Source organism: Megascapheus bottae, chromosome Y, assembly GCF_031878675.1.
Source record: "Megascapheus bottae isolate mThoBot1 chromosome Y, mThoBot2.hap1, whole genome shotgun sequence".
Lineage (NCBI taxonomy): Eukaryota > Metazoa > Chordata > Mammalia > Rodentia > Geomyidae > Megascapheus > Megascapheus bottae.
Window position 1 is genome coordinate 994431 of NC_143548.1, and position 8869 is coordinate 1003299.

Here is an 8869-nt window from a genome sequence, read left to right on the forward strand (position 1 = left end):
TGGCTTATGTATGCAACCAACTGAGAGGACCCTAAATAGATATTAAGGCAACGGAGTATTGATACACAGTGGTATTCTCCGCTGCCATTCCCACTAATGACATCACCCCAATCTGAACCCAAATGGAGGGGCATCGAACCAAATCATGGTAAGAGAAGTAAGGCAGAGCCAAAGGCTCATGAAGAATTCGGCACCAGCTATTAAAAGAAAGGGTTCTCAGCTGGGAGATTCTCACAGAAAGAGAGTGCTTCCTTAGCATGCATGAAGCCTTGGCTTTGATTCCACAGGACCACAGAACTGGTGGTGTGGACGAAGTGGTAGAGCTCTAGTGGATAAACCCCAGGAGTCCTGCCAAGGCCCTGAGATCAAGGGCCAAGACTGGCCAAAAGCAAAATAAAATTTAAAAAATTGCCGAATGGATTTTCCTAGGGTCAATTTTCACATGAACACACTTTAAAATATATACTCAGAAGAGACCCAGTCTAATTCTCAGAAGCTGTGCATATGTTTGTTATGTTTCTATGGATAATGAGTTCAAGAAAGCCAGCTAGTCTCAGCGCTAGTTGCCAATGTGCTAATTTATCACTGCCACATCCCCGGTAGTTGCTTGTTGCTCTTCGGTTGTCCAGAGAGATATATTCAAGCTTCCTTTCCCTAGGAATGTGAGATAATGCTAATTCTCATTCATTCCCTTTCAGAAATGATTCATCAGGCAAAACACATTGGTTCCAGGTTTTACTTCAGTTTTAATGAGTTACAATATTAAATGTATTAGGACTCTCAGGACTTGAATGGATTTTCATTTACGATGTCAACTCTCTCCGATTTCTTTGGAAAATACCTTGCTCGCCCTCAATCCTCATCACAGAACCCAGGGGCCTGTACATTACCCCTTTTAGTTTGACTGGGAAAATACAGGTAAGGAAAACCTGATGGTGAACTGAAGGAAGTGCCTAGGTTTCTCTTAGGGAAGACAACTACTCTGGTCTTTCCAGTGCAGTCAGGCAGGTTCAACCCTATTCCTCCAAATGAGAACATGGTTGCAACTCAGGTCCTCTCAATGCCTTCTTGGGAAAGTTGTCAACAGTCTGAGAAACATTTCTGGCCTAATATTTGTCATGCATAACTCTGTCAAACTTTGCATGAGCGAGTGATAATCCCCACTATGTGTATGTCTGCTTGTGATACTTCACTGCAAGGGAACACCTGACAGAAAATGGCATCCAACATTGATGGAGTGTAGTGAAAAGTTGCACATCCATGACAGGTTACAGCTAAGTGGTGAGAATCTGACCAGTACACGGCTCTCAAGGGGAAAGGAAAGTTTTTGTCTTTCACCATGTACAGGTATTTTTACCAAGTGCTTAAAGTAGAGTGCACTCACAGTAACCCAGGACTCTGTCATCATGCCTTACATGCTCAGTCTAGTTTCCATTGTAGCAGCATATGTGTAAATTGCACCACATTCTTCTTCTACTGCTATTCCTTTGCATTCCTTTGGTGCCATGGATTACTCTTCAGAGTTACAAGACATTGAATAAAGTTTTGGAAGTTCAGACATGGGAAAGTACTCATCACAAGTGCATTTGAGAAGATTAGCGTTCACCAAGGAAAATTTGATCTTCGTTGGTTCTCTGATTTTCATGGTTAAAATGTAATTCCTTCTGGGAATGACCCTTTTTTGCCACCAAGGTTCCTTGGGTTTTACTATGAGCGGTACTGGTGGGATTCCTCCGATAATCTGATCAGCAAGTGCAGCACGATGGGTGAACTCTATCATGATGCAATCATGGCTTGGAATGGTGTGGAACCAGTAGTCTACAGGGAAATATCTACATATTCCGTACTGGCAGCAGCCTAGACAACAGAACAACAGCCAATCCTCTGCCAGAGAATGGAGTTGGACATTTGGGACAATTTAGCTCCTCATTCCCAAATGTCTTGGAACAGGTGGCCAGAATCCTATTCAAAGAAGCCACATAGAGGTCTCATTCACCCATGTTGTTAGTTAGGGAAGGATCTGGAAGTCACCGTGGAATTCATGAAACTGTTATCCTTAGCGTGACAACAGATGTGCCTTAGAACAGTCCACCTTTGCTGAGTGTGTCTGGGCTGAGATGCGACACGGTACTTGCCAGTACAAGTGGACATTAGTCTTTGAAATCCTCTGCTTCGCTGTCATTACAAACATGGATATGCATGATTTCTAAGACCCTCATTGGTACCACCATAAGCAGGACTATGGAAAGAATATTCAAAGTGCAAGATAGCTTCATTAGTGGTACCACAAACACCATCTGCACGGATGCCCTGTTCATTATGAAGATGGAAACCATATCTCTGGGCAATGTGTGTATGTGTATTAGAATACATCGAGCGTATAGTACAAGATCCTGAAGAGACGTTCCATCTTAGCTTTTCAGGAAGTCCAGTTGTCAGCAGGTATGAGTTCCATGAAATGTCTCGACACAGGTTGTTTCAGACATCTGACCCCATTTTCCACAGATCAATGAAGGCAGTCTGTTGTTGCTTCGATGCTGTGTCGAAGGCTCAGAGCCTGCTGGTAATTCTATTTCTGCAGGGTAGGTTAAATCCCCTTGTGGGTCCCACAAGTATGCATTGGGCATAATGAAAAATTCACTTGTCTTGTGAAAGTCGGTGTCATGAATGGCCGAAGATCCCTACCTGATTCCTGACTAGGACCACACTTGGGTATTGAGATGTGTAGGGTTTCAGGTTGTACCTGTCACGGTTCCTGTATATCAGTGCAAAAAAGGATAACCTCTGAGAAACCCTTGTGGAAATCCAAATTGCCATTCAAATACATCATGTTCCTATGACACTTCCATAAATTTAGGTGATGGTTGTCAAATAAAGAATTCACTGTTGCACAAAGAATCCATAGCTTGATTGCCTCTTTGTGCCAGTTTCCCTCATATCACCCCCGAAACTTCAAACAAACTCCATGGAGTCAGAAACTTGTTTTTTCTTTCTCAGCAGGATCCAATCATTAACATACATTGAGGTCTCTCTCGTCAATGCGTTTGTCTGTGTGTGTGTGTTCCTGTCTGTCTATCTGTCTATCTGTCTGTCTGGTGTGTGTGTGTGTGTGTGTGTGATTGAGTGTCTCTCTGTTTCTCTAATTTGTTTGACAGTGTTCACCTCATTCCTGTCTTCCATGCTCAAATTATACATGGAAGAGCAAAAGTACATAATTCCTTCTAGGTAGATGCTTTCAGTCCAGTTCCTGTTCACTCTCCTTCGCATTTCTCAAGGCTCGATCCCTACCAGTGCTGACACAACAACACTCCTGACTTTTTTGGTGTATGTGGTACTGAGTTCATGCCTGTAATCCAAGCGATTGAAGGGAGATGAGATCTGAGTAAAGCAGTTCAAAGGCAGCCCTGTCATTGAAAGCAGAGAGACTCTTATTTTCCTTCACCAGTAGAGAAACAAAGTAGGGTTGTTTCTCTAAAGGCAAGGTGGTTCCCCCAGCTGAAGAAATCAAGAACCATACCCAGGCCAGAATCAGTAGAAGAGAGAACTCTGGAGCCACAGATCAGTGACAGCCCCGAGAACCATAATACATCCCTAGGAACCACATAACTAGAACATAGAAAACAGGATGACAAGGGAGACAGACAGACAGACAGAGTTTTGACATATACATGTGGGTCGGGAATCACCACGGTGTGAACTTCTCTTGTAATAAAACTCTCATGGTGAGACTCGTTTGCATATCCTTATCTACTTTACTATTATGTTACATGAGGAGAATTCAAGGTAGGTTATAGGAAGATATGAAGAAATAACCGAGAAATATGCAGGGAAGCCCAAACAACGTTTTGCTGAAGATTTCATATTTAATCTTCATCTGGAAACCCAGTCCATCCTTATCCCAATGTAATCTTTCATGGTAACAGATGTGTGGACTTGTATTTAGATTATGGTTCAGTAGGCACTTTCAAGGTCCAGAGAAATTTCCTAATGCATAATTAATTCACACACCAACATCTTTACGTTTTGAATTTTCCAATTTTCCTAGCTATGTTTCTTTGAAGGCTCAAGTGAGTAATAAATGAATACGCAGTGAATGACCCGACCACCTATGCTGCAGAGATACCAGTGAGATGTTGGCAGAAGTAATTAGAAATAATGGGTAGTTGAGGTATGGCACCCTAGTAGAACCTTGTGTGAAAATGAGTCACAGCTCTCCTTTATCAGCTGAATTCTTGCCTGTGTCTACCAATGTCAGAGAAGAAATGGACGGGAAGTGTAAGAAGGGCCAGTTGTCCTCTTTTGGATGGGAAGGGGTGTGTCCGTGGACATAGGCGGAAGTGGGCGGGACTTCCTGGATGGGCGCCCCGGAAGTGAGGAGGCTGACCTGCGTCACAAAGCTGGCACCCCTCCCAGCGGCGGCCCCACACAGAAGGAAAGGTTGCCAAGGGAAAACTGCCTGCTGGGTCTACTGCCTTCCCAGTGAAGAAGGGATCCCACACTGCTGGGTTCACTGGTGAGTCCAGGAAACTTTCAAAGACCCATGAGACTCTTCGCTCTTCGTCCTTCTTTCAACTCCACCATGTGTATGTTAGCTGCTTGCCACGAGGATATTATCTTGACTATCGCTCTCTAAACACTAGCTTTCTCCCTTCTTCCCTATGTGTCACCAGCTAGTCCCCAGAGTTTCCTTAGTGTAGGCTCCATGATCCATGGACAAAGTTATTGGAACCCATTTCCTGTCCAGACTTCACAAAATGTCCATTTTGCTCCCCCATCACGGGACCTCTTTTCCTTTTCCTGTCATGATTTAGTGGGTGAGAGCAAACAGGACTTCTTGGCTCTGGCTGTAGTTCATAGTGCAAAGGCACATAAATTGTGCTGTAGTGGACTACCGACTGAGTTTGACAAACTGGACTGACTGCAGCTTGAAAATAAAAACTATGCCTAAGCCACTAATGACAAGTATTTCAGCACATCTTTCACAGATGCATGTGTTGAGATAAATATCAGATTTGATGGGAACTTTTTGTGGGTGTTTCTCTCGTACTTCTAAACATCTTAGAGTTTAATTCACCTGAACGTAATGCTACTTGTCTTGGCTATTTGCCCCGGCCAATGTTGTACCTTCTTGAAGCTGCGGACGCTTGGTGAAATACGATTTACTACCTTTCCAATATTCACTTTGAAAGTGAAATATATGCAGTGGAAAAGGGAATTACTTGGCGGATATGTGTAGCTTGGGTCATCTGTGCCTCTTTTAGACACAGTGGGAACAATGGATGCACAAAGCTCTGGGTACTTTTGTTTGGAAACATATTCCGAGACCAAGCCAGAAACGGTGATTTGGTTCAATCTGGACAATAGTGACCCTAAGAGGGCTCGGGGACCATTCCCCAGAAAGGAAATCAATCCCCAGGCCCGGCCAAAACTGACTCCGGAGGGTAAATAAAGCTTCAGAGCACGTATAGACGTTTTCCTATGAGTTTCAGGAATTTCTAAAATGACAAAGTTTTAAAATTTGGTTTTGATGGAATTAGTCATGATTTTGCTGAGATGCTTTTTCTCCCCACAGGATTGTGAAGAATACTCTGCCTGTCAGAATGGAAGAAGGTACATATCTTCCTTAATTCATTCCTGGGTAGACTCTGGGTTTGTACAGTAGATGTTTCCCTTCTTACTTTTTTCTCTTTCTTCTCTCTCTCTCTCTCTCTCTCTCTCTCTCTCTCTCTCTCTCTCTCGTTTTCTTTCTTTCTTTTCATTCTTTCTTTCATGCTTTCTTTTCTTTCTTTCTTTCCTTATTTCTTTCTGTTGAAACCTACAGTGCATAATGTCATAAGCTACCCAAGAAAAGTATGTTTTTGTGGGATGTTAGCTGAACATCCAAACTTTTGGTAATGAATTTGAGTTTCATAGGTGGTTTTGGAAAGGGAAGAATGGAAGTGAACTGTGTGATTGATGCCTTTCCTAAGTGTGCATGCAGAAATGTCTAACCACTCAATGATGAACTTTGTGATTGTACACAAGTTATCTCAGAAATGAGTTTCTCTACTGTTATGCCTTGGTCCACTTTAATCCATCTCAGAGTAATGGTTCTCCAAAAATGCAGACATTGCCAGAGTAATCAAAGTGAAAGGACTGTCTTTCCCAAAGCTAGGTTTTGGAACCCTTTTCTTTTTCAGGTGAATCTGTGGATCCTGAAAGGTTATTGCAGTGCCCCTATGATCAAACTCACATGATCAGGTCTTGCAGATTCCCATACCACCTTGTAAAATGCAAAAAGGTAAATGTCACCTGAAAATGGAGAGTGTCACCACATGAAATCCTACTTTTATGGATCCCGTGTAGCCACTGGGAAGGAAATAATGGTGTCAGTGTCCAGGTGGAAGGAGCAAAGAAAGACTATTTTGTGATTTCAGGACCACTTTTAGCCCACATGTGCATTGGAGTCCTACAGAATTACAATGCACCTTGTGTGGAAATAGACCTCCACACTGCAGAGCACAGGCAAGGTGAATTTCTGGTGGACCAGAACTCCTTCAGCAAGGCCAAGCTTGCTAACAAGCGGTGCTATTCTTCTTCACTCTTGCCTAGTCTCCAAAAGACAAGTATCGAATTTTTAAATTGAAAAGGCCATGTCAGAAATCTACTTCATTTGTTTCTGAGAGGGCTTTCCAATGGAAAGGTTTGGCTATCAGAAGAGGGGCCCAAAGGAGATCAAAAGAGATTTAGCTGGCATCTCTTTTCTATCCTCACTATATGGATTTCACAGTAACTATTTTGCAGTCAGCAAAAACTACACAATATTTGAAGGTTGATATGTTTTGTGCAAATGAAATCTCTTTTCTTCAAATACCATTGCTGTAGAAAACTTGAAATCGGGGGCAGAATGTGTCTCCTTCTGCTTAAGCCAGATGTGAATAGCGGCAGACACCAACTGGGGAGCATTTTCTAAGGAACCTTTTCCCTCTTGGTGCAATGTCCATTTTGCTCTGGTACACAATCAGTGGACATTTGAGTCACAGGAGGGGCAAACAAGGCCACAACCCAAAAGGGATGCTGGGAGTCATATTTTGTATTTGCAACCTGGTTCCACAGAATCATCCCGATATAGCTGCCAAACTAGCTACTTGTCCCTTCAATGCTCGCCACCTTATTCCCCGTGATCAACTCAGTTACCATATGGCAACTTGTATGGACAAACCATCTGTTGAAGACAGCCGGGGTGAGTCTGACCTCCACTGCACGATTCAAATGCGAGTGGGCCACTTAAGAGTGTCACATAGTTGTGATGTGGTATGTCCTCTTTTATGTAGTGAACCTCATTCCCACCGAGATTCAGGATGAGTGGTCTGGAACCACAGGGCAATTTCCTTCCTGTGCTGAAGATTGGGATAAAGGTAGGTCGCTGGTTCTGTAGTTCTGTGTCTGCCACGTCAAATGTGAACTATACCAGGAGTGTAAATGCTGTGCTTTCAACTCACAAGTACTCTGTAAACGGCTTTGATGGCAAACCTTTTGCTGCTTAGCAATCGGAAGAAAAGTATTTTCATCTTGCCATAGGGAGATATGCAGTGTGAACCGAACTAATGCCTGTCTCAAACCCACATCTACTATGCCAATGAATTACTTCAGGGCTTTTCCTTTGGTGTTCATTTAGGTGTCACGGTTACGTCAGTGCCTTCCTGTGTTGAATATTACTTGTGTGTGTTTGTCTGAAAGGAAGTCAGTTTCTTATGCAACCCCACCTAAATGTCTTGGTTTCCTTTGGTAGAATGCTTGGAACATCCTAGCCCAAGTTTCATTTGGGGCACGGGGAATTCTTCAAGCAAAAGCAGGTAAGGACTCACTGGCTTCGCCTCACACACATTACACTGTCTTGTGTAAAATCACCTGGCAAGACTCATGGATACCCAGCTTTGTGTCCTGTCTAATCCTAAAAGTTCAGTTCCAAACCCCTGGTATTCTTAGGCTTTCCCAGTGTCATGCATACACTGATTCGTTCGTTGAATCCCAGCGTCTAGGAAGGAACAGCATTATGGAAAGAAATGAAAACTAGAATATCCTGGGCCAAACCAAGGTCCTTTGCGTTGTCAATTGCTGAGTTGGTGCTGAGGAAAGAGTTGGCCAATATCCATTCCTTCAGCCATATTATTGGTGACTCAGTCTCCCTCTTTTCATTATCCATTGATTGTATACAATTACTCTTGGTGGTGGTGGTGGTGGTGGTGGTGGTGGTGATGGTCCTGAGTGGCTGTCAGCCTGGAGATGGTCCCTGTACCTCCCCTTTTCAGCAGAAGTCAAGTGCTGTTTCATTGGAGCCACAGACCCCTGCCAATTGCAAAGAGCGTAACTGTAGAGAAGACTTTCCTGGGTTTCCCCTTAGCTCAGTGTGCTGTCCTGCTAGGATTTCAGGAGAGAAGCATTAAACACATTCTTAAAGTGACTCTGGAAATGCCAACCAGTACCTTTCAACAGCTTCTCAATTCCCAAATTGATTATAGAGGTATGACAGCAGGAAGAGAATTGTTCCTTCTTTTTTTTCTTTTTTTTAGTGTAATTAGTAAAAGGGTTACATGATATTTGCCAGATAGAAGGTGCATTAATTCACATACATTGATACCCTTTCACATGTCTTGGTACCCGTTTTCCTCCCCCCCACACCCTGCACCCATCTTGGTTTTCCCCCCTCCCTCTCAAATTTCAAATATCCAAATACAAATAAATTCAAGATATCAGATAACAAAGTGAGATACTATACCAATATGAGATAACCAAGGGACAGCAAAGGAGATGAGAGACAACATAGTACATTAAGGACAACAATCATTCATTATATGGCTTTTGTTTCACTATCTTGGAGGTCCTTTCA

General features: G+C 43.0%; 1 long non-coding RNA gene across 1 annotated transcript; it reads left to right on the forward strand.

Annotated features, from left to right (window-relative positions):
* Positions 1–4425: 4425 nt before the first annotated feature.
* LOC150040188 (uncharacterized) lies at positions 4426–6274 on the forward strand. Its single transcript, XR_016534036.1, has 3 exons — positions 4426–4513; positions 5573–5610; positions 6180–6274. It is a non-coding gene; the product is annotated as an uncharacterized LOC150040188 (long non-coding RNA).
* The last annotated feature ends 2595 nt before the right edge of the window (positions 6275–8869 follow it).